The following is a 13073-nucleotide window of genomic DNA, read 5'->3' as shown; positions in this document are numbered from 1 at the left end:
TCTCTATTTGTAGTGAATTGAAGGATCTCCCAACTTAGCATCAATGATGTATTCAAAATACTCTCTATTTGTCCTCGACCGCAATGACAATTCTAAGAAATGCAATGTTGAATATCAATTACATGAACAATTACCTATTGGTTAAGACAAGGCACTTTGAGAGATTGCTTCAGAATTGAGTGGCAACAAGGGATACAGCCTAAAAAAAGTTCCGACTAAGTATAAAGTTATAATCACATCTTGTGGAGTTTGATTGTTTACTATTCTTAAGGTTTTTTCTCACCTAGAGAGCTCTGGAGCAAATGTGTTAGCTTAGAGTTCCTGCAAAATACATCTCTCCTTTAGTACAATGAAAAATTCAAACTAGTTTAGATAGTAAAATAGAAGCATATGACTATGAGTATTAGAAGGAACCTATATGGAATATGTGGGTTCTTGGAGGCAAGAGCAGAGATCACATCTCCCAAAGCTGATAGAGACTTATTGATGAATTGATGTATAGTAGGCTTGGTGTCTGAAGGCAGTGACTCCATTCCCATTAATCGAGCCACAACACTGGGTCTATTATGCTGATCCATTGTTCTGTGGAGCCTTTCAACAGCAATCAACTTTTTGGTGTGAGATTGTTGGCAAATGTCCTCTTTATAGTAACTTGAGCACTGAAATCATGTGAATATAAAAAGGGAATCAATTTTTGTTCTCGATTCTTGTTAAATACCCACAAGAAGATTCACATAAATCGACGAATAAAAATCTCAAGTACCAAATCAAGAACATAACTAGAAGCATGTACGTTCAGATATACACAAATGATAGTAATTCTGGTTCTCTTATTGCTAAATCAGTGAAATGCTTGCCTAAAGAAGCCATGAATACTCTGAAGAACAATTCTTAAACCCAAAAACTTACTTGAATGTCTTCATGAACCAGTTGAAAATTATGATAAGTATTCATAGGAGGAACCTCTAAGCTAATTCTAGGAGGTTCAAGACCTGTGAAGGCAGTAAGATCAAGAATTATGATAGTAAAATATGACCGAAGGAATCTTCAATAATTTAACTCGAGCAACAAAGTTGAAGGATTGTATATGTTTTCTTGAGTTCTAACTTAAAAGAAAGTTAGAGGTCCATGTACATTATTTACATCTTGCAAGATGCAATCTCACCACTATTGTGTCGATTGAGTGCCAGCAACTTACGGGAGGAGCTGGTTTGACCGAAATCGAAGAACTGTAATACTCCTACCATCTTCTACTGATGCTCCCTTCAACACATTATCAAAATTTTCTCATGATCAACTCTTAACCTGTAAGATAGTCAAATTAAGATGATACTAAAAAAAACTCTGGTAATTTGCAAATGAGTGATAGTACTGATACTATTTTTGCATTTCAAAGGTAATAGTAGTGGAAAAACATGAAAGGGAGTGATATTATTTCAGGCAAGCTTTGAGCTGTTGGCCAACCACTCGTAGCAAAATGCCAGCTTTTGAACAGCAGTTCTTCATATTTTTTTTTTAAAAACAAAAAAAAAACATTATTTCCATAGTTTTATGTTACAAATCCTTCTCTCAAGATCGAAAGCAAACACCTTGACTGCACTCGTATGGCGCGGGCGCCGAGCAAACTCCCAATCTGGAACCCTAGAAATGGCTCGAGTTGCAGAAGATTCCACTGGTAATAATAACACCTGGAAAGCAGCTGCCTACTCTCCTTTTCCATTAAACAGTATTCAGATGCATTTCCATTAAACATTATTCTGGGACAAAGTTAATCTATAAAAGATTTTTGAAAAGTTTGGAATAGATAAAGTAGGGAAAATAAAAGGCAGATTTAGCAGAAGGAATATCTGGAATGCCACACCAATACACTCACCACGATCATTGAAGGCAGGACCACCACTATTTCCTACAAAACAAGTATGTTTCTTTGACAACATTAAAATGCTTTTACAAGAATATATCTGTACCTTGCCAGAGAAAGTGGTGCAATAACATCCAACTATCTAAAAAATAAAATGCTATCTTTCTAGCAAGGAAACTAGGTTGAGTTACCAACCAGGGTTTATTGCAGCATCAATCTGAATACCAAGCAGATCAGAGGATCCATGAGCATACTAACCTGAAACAGAAGCAAAAAAAAAGTGATTAAATTTAAAAAACTCATTTAGACACCATGTTCTAAAATTTTCAACCAACTTAAAATTGATAACACTTAAGTCAGCAATTTATCATCTATAAAACAATCTCAGCAAGAATATAAAATTCACCAAAAAAATACTAAAAGCTTATGATCACAATTTCATGAAATCAAACCTCAATTCGTGATACCACACCCTTTGTCACAGAGATTGTATCTCCACCAAGTGGATATCCTACAACAGTTACTGAATCCTGTGTATCATATAACTTGTTAGTTTGATGAATTATGGAAGAACAACTAGATTAAATAACCCTATAGAAAAGAGATCCTTAGAAAATGTGAAGTGCTTTAACTTTGTGAAGCACTTGGGGGGGCGGTACATGGACCGGCTGACGAGGGCCCTCAGATCGTCCGCATTCTACGGCAGCAGCAGCTCGCACACGTCTCTCTTCTCTTTTGCAGACATCACCCTCAACTGCTCCGGCGACATGCAGATTCCAACGGTGAGAATCGCCACGCACTCCACCGACTCCGCCTCCATCTCCTCCAGGCGGAACGCCACGAACCCACCGTAGCTGATCCCCATCACAGAGTACCGGGCGACCCCCGAGGAGGCGCATCGCCTCCGCGACACACCGTGCCTGGTAGCCCACGGAACGGTCGGCGCAGGAGGAACGAGATCTACCGAAGAAGAGGAGGTCCGGGATATAGAGATTGAAGGAGCGGGATAGGGCCCCGATCTGGCGCTCCCATTGCCACTTGGAGTTGCTGCCGAAGCCGTGAATGAGGAGGAGGGTAGGCTTCCGGCTAGCACGGCGGGGGTTGGGGCCCCAGATGTGCAGCGACACGTGGCCGAGGTCGAGCGTGACGGGTCGGAGACCACAGCGGAGGAAGGAGAGGTGGAGCAACAACTCGCGCAGGGAGACGAAGGAGAGCAGGCGTTAGGCGGCGGCGATGACTCGGCGGAAGAGGGAGAGGAGGGCGACGGCGAGGAGCAGAAGCAGGTGGCGAAAGGATTTTGTGGATGCCATCGCGAAAGAGATCGATGGGAATGGGTTTAGGTTTGGGGGGAGAGGAAGGTAGGAGGAGAGGCGTTGTGTGGCAGACGGTTCGAGTCGCGGTTACGCCAGACTGCCACTGCCTGCCCGCTTCACATTAATAAAACCTGCTTACGATATTGGTTTAGATTTGGAGATAACTTTGTGAAGTGTTATAAATTTGGGCGTGTGGAAAATTTAAATTACTATTTTTGGTTCATTAACATCGGATTTTAAAAACCGCTGTTAAAACCGGTGTCTATTAACAAAAAAAAGGCGCTCATAGACATCAGCTAAAAAACTGATGTCTATGAGCGAAAATCTGTGCTCATAGACACCGGTTTTTGGAAAAACCGGTGTAAAATACTCAAAGACATCGATTTTTGCTTAAAACCGTTGTTGTTCCACCGATGTCTATGAGGGTTTTTCTTGTAGTGAAAATACCGAAAAATGACGGATAACGATAAGGGAATTTTTTGAAATTTTTAGAAATTTTCTAGAAATTTTTCGAAGACCGTATGACTTCGTTTACGAGGATAACATTGGGTTCCAGGAAAACCTGTTTGGGCTACTTCATTTTAACGAGGAAATGTTTATATTTATATTTCTTTTTCTTTTATTTCTTCGTTTTCTTTCTCCCCCGCCGCGAACCACCCTCGTGCCCGACCCTCACCCGACGCCTCCTCGAGCTGAGACTTCTTTCCCCGTCGAACCCGTGCCCTAACTGCAAGCGAGTGGTTTCTCCTCCTCTCCCGTACAGAGTCATGGCTAAGGGAAGCCAAAGCTTCTCTTCTCCTTCCCTCCCAAGTCGATCACCCGACGCATGCAGACCTTCTCTGTGCCTCTCCTCTTGTCGCGTCGCCCTCGGGTTGCCACAGCCGATAGCGGCGTCACCAGCCAATCCCTAGATCTTCCTTGTCTCCTTCCTCTCGGCTCTGCCCCGACCCTTTTCTTCTTCCTTCTGCCTAGCGTCGCCAGTCCGCCCCTTTTCAACGCCACTGACCACCACAGCCAACTCCGATAGCCCCTCTACCCTAGGACCTCCGTCGCCACATGGGACCAGCGCCGGCCACCTCCACACTGTGACCTAATACCTCGAACTCTCCTCTACTGTTGACGCTGCCCTATGCCGTGAGCAGCCAGCGCCAACCCTGTCCTCGATGCTGATCGCCACAGAGAGATCGTCGGCAGCAACTTTTCTCTAAGCCCTAGCCTCGACCTTTCCACTTCATCGCCTGCTTGGATCTACTGTCTTGTGCTAAAGCTTCCATTTAACACATGGTAAGCATCCCTAGTTGTTTCTATCAGTAAGCTACTAGGGTAGGATTGTTATGGGTTGTGTTTTGGATTAGTGATCTTTATTTCTTGGTGGACAGCAAGTGATCAGGGCATAGAGGTATATTCCAGTAGTGTTTCCTTGTCGATAGCACTCCAGCCAGCAACCTTATCGGCTGTGAATTGAGGTAAGGTGTAGGGATTTAGTTACATGTTGTGGATAATGGATCTTTGTGGTAGATCATGGTGTAATTTGATCATTTAGTAGTCGATTGTGCTTAGATTTCTTTGTTTAGATTAATCTAAGGGGATGATTAGGGTTAAAGCAAATAACCCTAATCAATGGTTGGATTTATTTTAGGTTTGGCGATTTTTATTTAGCTATATAGCTAAATACATTATCTGTTTGATATCACAGGACTTTGACTCGAGATGGTGTCTCGACGAGGGATCTATTTCCGATATGATCCTTTCTATTGGAGGTGGGTACCTTGACTTATCTTTTAGATTTGTCATTTAATGTGCATAGTAAATTTTAACAAATAGTAATAATTATGTTTTATATCTGCATCGGTATGTCATTATCCATTACCTGTGCATGCTTGATTGTTTACTGTTTGCATTCATGTTTATACCTTCTAATTACTTATGATCATAAAGGTAATGACATACCATGCCATAGGATATATCGGACTTATTTGATACCATATTTGACCTGTGTACCTAGATCTTTTGATATGATCCATGTATATTTTTGGTACATATTTTATGGAGGTAGATATGGTCAGGACTTCCATGCTTAGTGTCATGCATCATCTCACATGATTGCATGTTGCGCGATATTCGGCTCCATTATTGTTGAGCACATCGCCAATTACATGGATCTGCACACACCACCACTCATGGGTTAGTGGCATATCAGGCAGGGTGTGTGGCAGTTTGCTTTGTCAGTGCTCCGCTGGTCCACTCATGGGTAGCGTGACACAGCGTGGTAGCACGTCAGGGATCCCTCTTCTTGATTGTCTCAGAGAGATGAGAGCATTGAGTTCCCCCACTTATGATTTGGGGTAGGAGGATAGGTGTACTCCGATAGCATCCCGTCCACTCGGTCACTCATCAGGAGCAATGACGACAGAGTGCACGGTTGTCACAGCCCTACCCACTCGGTCTCACCATCGTGTGTGAGACGGCTAACTGGAGAGTAGGGGTGACCAGGACATGTCATTGGCATCATACGCATTGATGCATTTATTGTTTGTGTTTGCTGCACTTGTATACTGCATATTGGATGGATGCATTTGTTTGTCATGCATACAAGATTCCTATATCTCTCGGTTTTATTATCCATACACCAGGTCCTGGTTAGTACAGTCTTCTCCTGTTTATTTCAGTTACATTTATCATTCTTATATCAGGAGACTGTACGTATGATTAGTCCTAGTTGTTATTTTCTTTATTATGCATATCAATAGTTACCCACTAAGGAGTTGACTCACCCCGTGGATATTTACTATTTTCAGCTTGAGGCTGTCCGGAGGAGTTCCAGTCGCTAGTCCCCTGCAGGTAGCGAGGATATGTTATTTCGGTCTTTTGGTTTTCTTATGATGATATCTAAACGATGTTGTAGACTTGTTCTGGTTTTTGACACTTGGATACTGTATGGTTTTGTTTTATTGTCGATGAGTTTTATTTAGATGTGTTTTTGCTACATGCCTGCCTGGACGGCAGAAGAGGTGAGTTCGTTGTGATTTGTGCTTTATGGATGTAGTTGAGTAGGAATATGATTTGAGTTTTATGGGTGTAGTTGAGTAGGATGTTTTGAGATGTTTTACTTATCGTTGTTTTAGTTCACTATTATACTGCATGGTTGTTGTTTAGTTCTTTTATTATTATTGTTCTGGTCGTGTTGGCCGTGTATGTGATGGTTATGTTGTAGAAAAGTTTCAGATTGTCACCCGTACAGGGAGATGTTGCCGAAATTTTCTTCATGTAGGGACTACTGGGGCGTGACAGCTACTCAGTACCTGTCCACTCGGTCACTCGAGAGTAGTGGTAGCTGTAGTGAGTACAGTTGTTATCAATCCGGTCTCTCGACCATACAAGGGTCATTATGCAGAGGTGTGGGCGAGGTGACCATTCGTTCCTACGATGTTATTATTATACCTACAGATGTTGTTGATTGCTTACTTATGCAATTATTTTGTTATATCCATGTGATATGTTTACATATGTTGAGTTATATACCTATTGCATGTGCTTAGACACTGACTTACTTGTTAGTAGTATGTGTATACCTCACATGTTATTCTTGTAGTTATGAGCAGTAATGTAGCAGATCTTTACTACTCCTGACCTTTTATTTCTACCCTAGGATATGGTTTCAGGTATGGATATTTATTATGATATCACTATAGTATTTGTTAATTTCCCTATGAGACTGTATACCTTTGTATCTCTAGATCTTTATTATTTTCATGCATTATCTGTCTATTATCCACTAGGTCCCAGCACTCACCACCCTATAAATCGATTTTTTTTCTCCATGTAGCAGGTAAAGGATTAATGGATTCATATGGAGATCCTGTCCGCCAGTCCCATGTCACATCGAGCGACTTCTTCTGTTATTGCTCCCGTTCGCATTATTGGCTTTGGACTTGTTTGTGTATATATATCTTTTATATAGAGTTTAGCTTTGTGGTTTGTTTTATTTGGTTTGATGTTGTGGTGTCAAGCCGATCTGGCTCATAGTTAGTTGTATTGTGATTTTTTGTTCGTTATTTTGTGACTTCCACTGTGTTTTACTACAATTGTGTGGGTTGTTTACTATATACTGTGTGGTTATGTTCTTTTTATTCCATCCGTGTGAGCTGTGTATATAATTGCGTGGTTGTGTATATTCCAACCATGTGGGCTATTGTTGATGGCTTGTGAGTAGCCTTGTGGTAATGTATACTGGTTTCATTTGTCACTGCTGCAAGGGAGGTGCTATCCGATTTTTGTCGGACAACCTTACTCTCGGGACGTGACATAATTTAACCAACTTAATTAATTAAAAATTAAAAACTTAAATTAAACTTAAACTATAATTAATTAAAATCTTAATTAAATCTTAATCAAAACTTAATTAAGCTTAATTAAACTTAATAAACCATAGATTCTATGATTAGGGGGAGGCGTCAAATTAGTTGACACCTCAAAAACATAGTCTACCCATCTGGGTAGTTAGGACTAGACTAAAAAAAATAATTTGACTCTTGTCCAACCTAGTACCAGGATAGGACAAGATAATAGTACGTTAAGAAAACTTGTTCTAGGGAGTTAGGTAGGGTAAGATAGTGTACCCTACTTAGTCTACTTAACTAAGTGGAATTAATCGAAGATACCTCGTCATATCCTAGACTAGTTAGACGAAGGTTTGTCAATAGGAAAATTAAATGTCTAATTTCTTAAAAAGACTTTGTCTAGAAGTGGTCATTGCTCCAATACCCAAGAAGACGCTTGTGTCTCACCACAACCTTAAAGTCGACTTTTGAAATGTATATTTAATTGATTGACGGCTAAACCTAAATCTAATATAAAGTCAAATGATCTTCAAAAATAAAATTTATAATTAATCATCTCACAAAATTATAGGATACTAGTTGAAAATATAGATTGGGTGAGATTAAGAGGGATTAATTTAACTTTAAAATTTTATTAATTAAACTTAACTTTAAGATCAAATGAATTAAATTTTTTAAAATCCTTTTTAAAATTATTTTAAAAACCCCTTTAAAAATTATTTTAAAAATGCTTTTAAAAATTATTTTAAAAATCCATTCAAATATTTTAAAACCTTTTTAAAAATTATTTTACAACACTTTAAAAAAATTATTTTCAAAACCCTTTTAAAAATTATTTTAAAACCCCTTTTAAAAATCATTTTAAAAACTCTTTTAAATTATATATAAAAATCCTTTTAAAAATCATTAAAAATTAAATTAAATACTAAATTAATTAAACTTCAATTAAAACTCAACAATGAAGTAAATTAAAATTAAATTAAATTAAATAATTTGAAATTCAATAATTATTAATCTTGATTTTCTTGATCAATTTGAACTATGTCTTAATTAATCCTAACTAACTTAATTAAATCTTAATTAATTTAATTAAAGTCATAATTACTAATCAATTAACTTAAATCTCATTTAATAACTAAGTATTATTAATCTAAAATAAATAATTAATTTAGTTATTCTGAAAATTAATTAATTGAATCATACTTAAATTAATTACAACTTTATCTTTAACTTAACTTAAATTAAAATGTAATTAAACTTAACTTAATACAATTAAAATTAATTAAAACTTAAGTTCATTCAATTAGACTTAAATAAAGCTTAATTAATCTAAATTTAAATTGATCCAAATTTAAGTTAATTAACTCTAATTTAATTAATCAAATAAGTACTAAATTATTAAATTGAGTTAAATAAATAATAGTTAACCAATATTGATTATAATCAATCCAATTAGTTTTAAATAAACTATCAATCCAAAAATAAACGTATTTGTTAATCCAATTAATGCAGTTAATTCGATAAGAATTTAAACTTAATTCGAACTTAAAAATTTGAACTTAAACTTAATTCAAACTTAAAATTTAAACTTAACTTATTTTTAACTTAATTAATAACACATTAGTAACTAATTATTTTATTTAGACTAAAATTTAATTTAAATTTAATTAACTTAATCTGAGATTAGTTTTTTAGAATAATTGATTAACGAATAATTTTAATAATTTTAATCAAACTCAATAAACAATTAGAACGAGTGAATAGAAAATGTTAGTTTTCAAAATAATATATTTTCTGAAATTAGTATTTTCAACACTAAATCTCTTAGACACATAGGTAGAGCTCATTGTAGTTAACAAGGATAAACAGATATTTCATATTAAGGAAAAGTGTTAACTTAATAGGAAGTGTCAATTTAAGAGAGAGACTACCTGGGAAAAGTATTTGCTTGGTAAATATTACTTTAAAAATTACTTATTTTGCAAAATATTTTGAAAATTATTTTCCAAGTGTAATGAAAATGACTTTGAAAAACTTCTTTAAAAATACTTAAAGAATATTTTGCAAAATATTTGCAAAGTTTTATGTTTGAAAAAGTTTGTGAAAAATACTTGTAAAATGTTTTGAAAAATACTTGTGAATTTGTATACTTAAAAAATGATTTGAAAAATACTTAAAAATTTTATACTTGAAAAATATTTGGAATAGTACTTGCAAATTTTTATACTTCAAAAATGTTTTGAAAAATCCTAACAATTTTTTATTTCTTGAAAAACATGTTGCAAAATTCCTCTTAAAATATTGAAAAAAAATTCTTTAGTAAGTCTCTTGAAAAATTGCTTGAAAATACTTACCAAAGAATTTTTCTTTAAATTTAGTGAAAACTTTTGCAAACTCTCCCTAATATAAACCTGAAAACCATTGGTGTATTTGTTAGATTATTTGATTTATTTGCTAGTCTTACACTTTTAGTGTAACTTATTTGCATGTTCATTTTTTAGGAATGCCAAAGAGGGAGAGTAAGGATTTAAGATAAGAAAAATCATAATCCAAAAACAATGTTAAGAGAACAAAATAATAATTGAAATTATTTTCTCATACATGCTAGTATTGTTTTTTGTTCTTGCAAATTTTTCTAAGTTTAACTCAGGTTATCATTGTATCAAAAAGGGGAAATTGTTGGTACAAATAATATTAATGGTCACACTCAGATTTTGATAAATGACAAATAGTTTAAAGTTAGATGTTATGTTTATCTAAACTCTTTACTGAGTGTGTAAGAATTGACAGATCTAGAGGACCTAAAATCAAGCTGAAGTCTAGATGTGCGATTCTGGTAGGATGTCCAGTTGGGTCTATAGGACCTAACTACTAGCTGAAGTCCAGTCAGGATATTGATTTCAAACGATTGGTTGAAGTCCAGATGTGCAATTCTAGCAGGAAGACCTGGTTGGTCAAGAGGCAAGTCAAGAGATTGTAAATTGTAAGTGAGGTAAGTCAATTGAAGGAAAGTGATCTAGTGAGGGCGAACCCCAGTGGGTCTATAGGCGCTAGTCCAGCTAAGATCTATTTTGGAAGTCTTAAGCTGAGACCATGATTAGATCTTGATCTTGGTAAAATATGATCTAAATCATAAATATACTGTTGTGCATATATTTCTAACTCTATATTGTAGATACATATATAGATCTTCAAATCCTGTACACACGGTCACTGACAAAGCCTGATTCCGAGTCTGGAGTCAAAAGATATGACCTCCGAAAGATTGTTGTGTTGAACAGTGATTAGTGGTGGCTCAAGAGGATGAGGTGAATTGAACCGGACCTGACCTGACCTAACCGAACCAAATTAGACCAAAACGAAGCAACATATAAGATCTAAATTATTTAATTAGTTTTCTCTACAAAATTATCCATAAGATTTGAAGTTAGAAAATTTATCCTGAATTCAATGGATCTAATAAGAACCTGTCCATCTATAAAAGAAGGTCAAATGTCCAAGAAAGAAATAACACTTCTGCGTGATCCTCATGTAACGACCCAATTTTTCCTATTTTGAGTTCTGAATATCTTTAAAAATATTTAAAGATGCTTTTGAAATATTCTAGAGATTTTTAGGAATTTTTAGAATATTTTTATACAATTTTTTGAGTCCGTTTGGTATTTTTACCAAGTGGAGAAAGTTAAAAAAAAAAATGCAAGAGCTAGGGTTCGAACCCACAACCCCGAACCCAAGTTAAGCCGGACACGACACAACCAACTGAGCTGGGAACCATTTCGTTAACTATATATGTAACGAAGCGTATTTAAGCGGTAGTTAGGAAAGTGGAAATAAAAAGTGGACGCGGCAGGATTCGAACCCAGTCTCTCGGCCCAAGCAGTATTCGACCCAACCAACTGTGCCAGCGAGTTATGTTAATTAAGGAAAGAACGGATTATATTTAAGGTATAGTTAGTAATAGAAAACCTAGTTATAAAGGGATTAAGTTTTCCCTTTCTCGCCGAAAACCCTATTTTCCCTTTCCTTCTCTCACGACGGCGCGCGACGGTCTCGGGCGAAAACGCAGCAAGGTTAGGGTTCTTCCTCCGGCGGCCGGCGAGGGGTTTTTCCGAGAATCCTTCTCATCCTCGTGATCTCCCCGACGTGGAGAGCCCGTGGACGCGTAGAAGGTGCTGTGATTTCGAGTCTCGCCGAACCCTAGCAACCCTTTTCTTCGGTTGTAAGTCCAAGAACCCGATGTAAGTGCTTCTCACCTGCGGTAGGAGTAGCTCTCGGAGTTTGGTTTTGCATTTTGTTGTGAAATGAACACTAGTAGCCTTTTCATTCTAGAATATGGAATTGATTGCAACCCTTGTTTTACAATCCGGTTTAAGATTTGGGATAGGTTCTTTTGGCTATTTTTAATACACGAACAGAATCTTGATGTTTTCTTTGTTTATCACAGCATGTTTTTGATGTGTTTACCTCACAATTCAAGCATGTTTAAGTAGATACAAATTACTTCAAGCTACAGCATGATGAAAGATTGTTAGGTTCATGAATAAGTTAGTTGTTACAAGCTTGATGTGTGGAAACTTTTACTGCTGTGAGCCTAACTAAGGTTACCATCTATGACCATGTAGTTCTGTTATTGGCTGTTGAATTCGGTTTGAACATATCATGTTATATTCCAGTGGTATAGTTGTTTTTTTTTAAATTACTGTGGAATTTAGCTGGAATATGTACTGATTTATATTTTTATATCAGTGACATATGGTTTAGAATCTCTTGTTTAAAGTATATATGAGAGAAGTACAAGTAAAGCAAGACTAAAGTCACAAGTTGATTCTGAATTTCCAGAATTTAGAATCAAAGCACACTAAGTGCTTAAATAAATGCCAAGGCATTTTATTATAAGAAGTATTTAAAAAAAAAAAAAGGGTATTTTACTTTTAAAGGGCATGTACCGGACACAAAGTCCAAGGGATGGGCTCCAAGTTGCCCCTAGACATAAGGTCTAGAAGTGTCTTAATGGTTTTGGGATTAGCTACCTCAATTCTCATTAAGAAAGACGCGCAAAGTGGTACAATGTCGGGCCCAAGTAAAGTTGAATATTATTTTAAAGTATAAAAGTATTAATTTGGAAACAAACAGAACAAGCTCTTTTATCTCAGTTGTAAATTCTAGCAAGTTAAATGGTTGTTTCCTTTAGAGATGCATGATGTAGTTCTATTTGCTATTTTCATGTTGAGCATGTACCCCCTGCTTTCTTTTATGTTTATGCATTCCTTATCGGATTTTGTGAGTAGAAAGCACTTACTAAGCTTTTAGCTTATAGATACTACTTTCCTCCTACTGCAGATACAGATAAAAATAAAGGAAAAGCTAAAGTGGTGTAGAAGAAGGCGGCAGGGAGTCGTTGATGGTGTGTGTGTGGTGGCTGATATGGAAGCTTGGGACCTTGCTAGAAGAATTTAGAAATCGTACCTGCTGGTGTTTTTAGTTACTGCTAGAGTAGAATTTATTTTGCATTGCTAAGGATTGGTATAGATTGCTTCAATGAGAATCTGCCGTATGATT

General features: G+C 36.4%; 1 pseudogene; it reads right to left on the bottom strand.

The window, feature by feature from the left end:
• Nucleotides 1-2062: 2062 nt before the first annotated feature.
• On the bottom strand, nt 2063-3081 carry LOC121972584 (annotated as a pseudogene).
• Nucleotides 3082-13073: the final 9992 nt, after the last annotated feature.

Source organism: Zingiber officinale, chromosome 4A, assembly GCF_018446385.1.
Source record: "Zingiber officinale cultivar Zhangliang chromosome 4A, Zo_v1.1, whole genome shotgun sequence".
NCBI lineage: Eukaryota > Viridiplantae > Streptophyta > Magnoliopsida > Zingiberales > Zingiberaceae > Zingiber > Zingiber officinale.
This window is presented reverse-complemented; position numbering and strand designations above follow the sequence as displayed.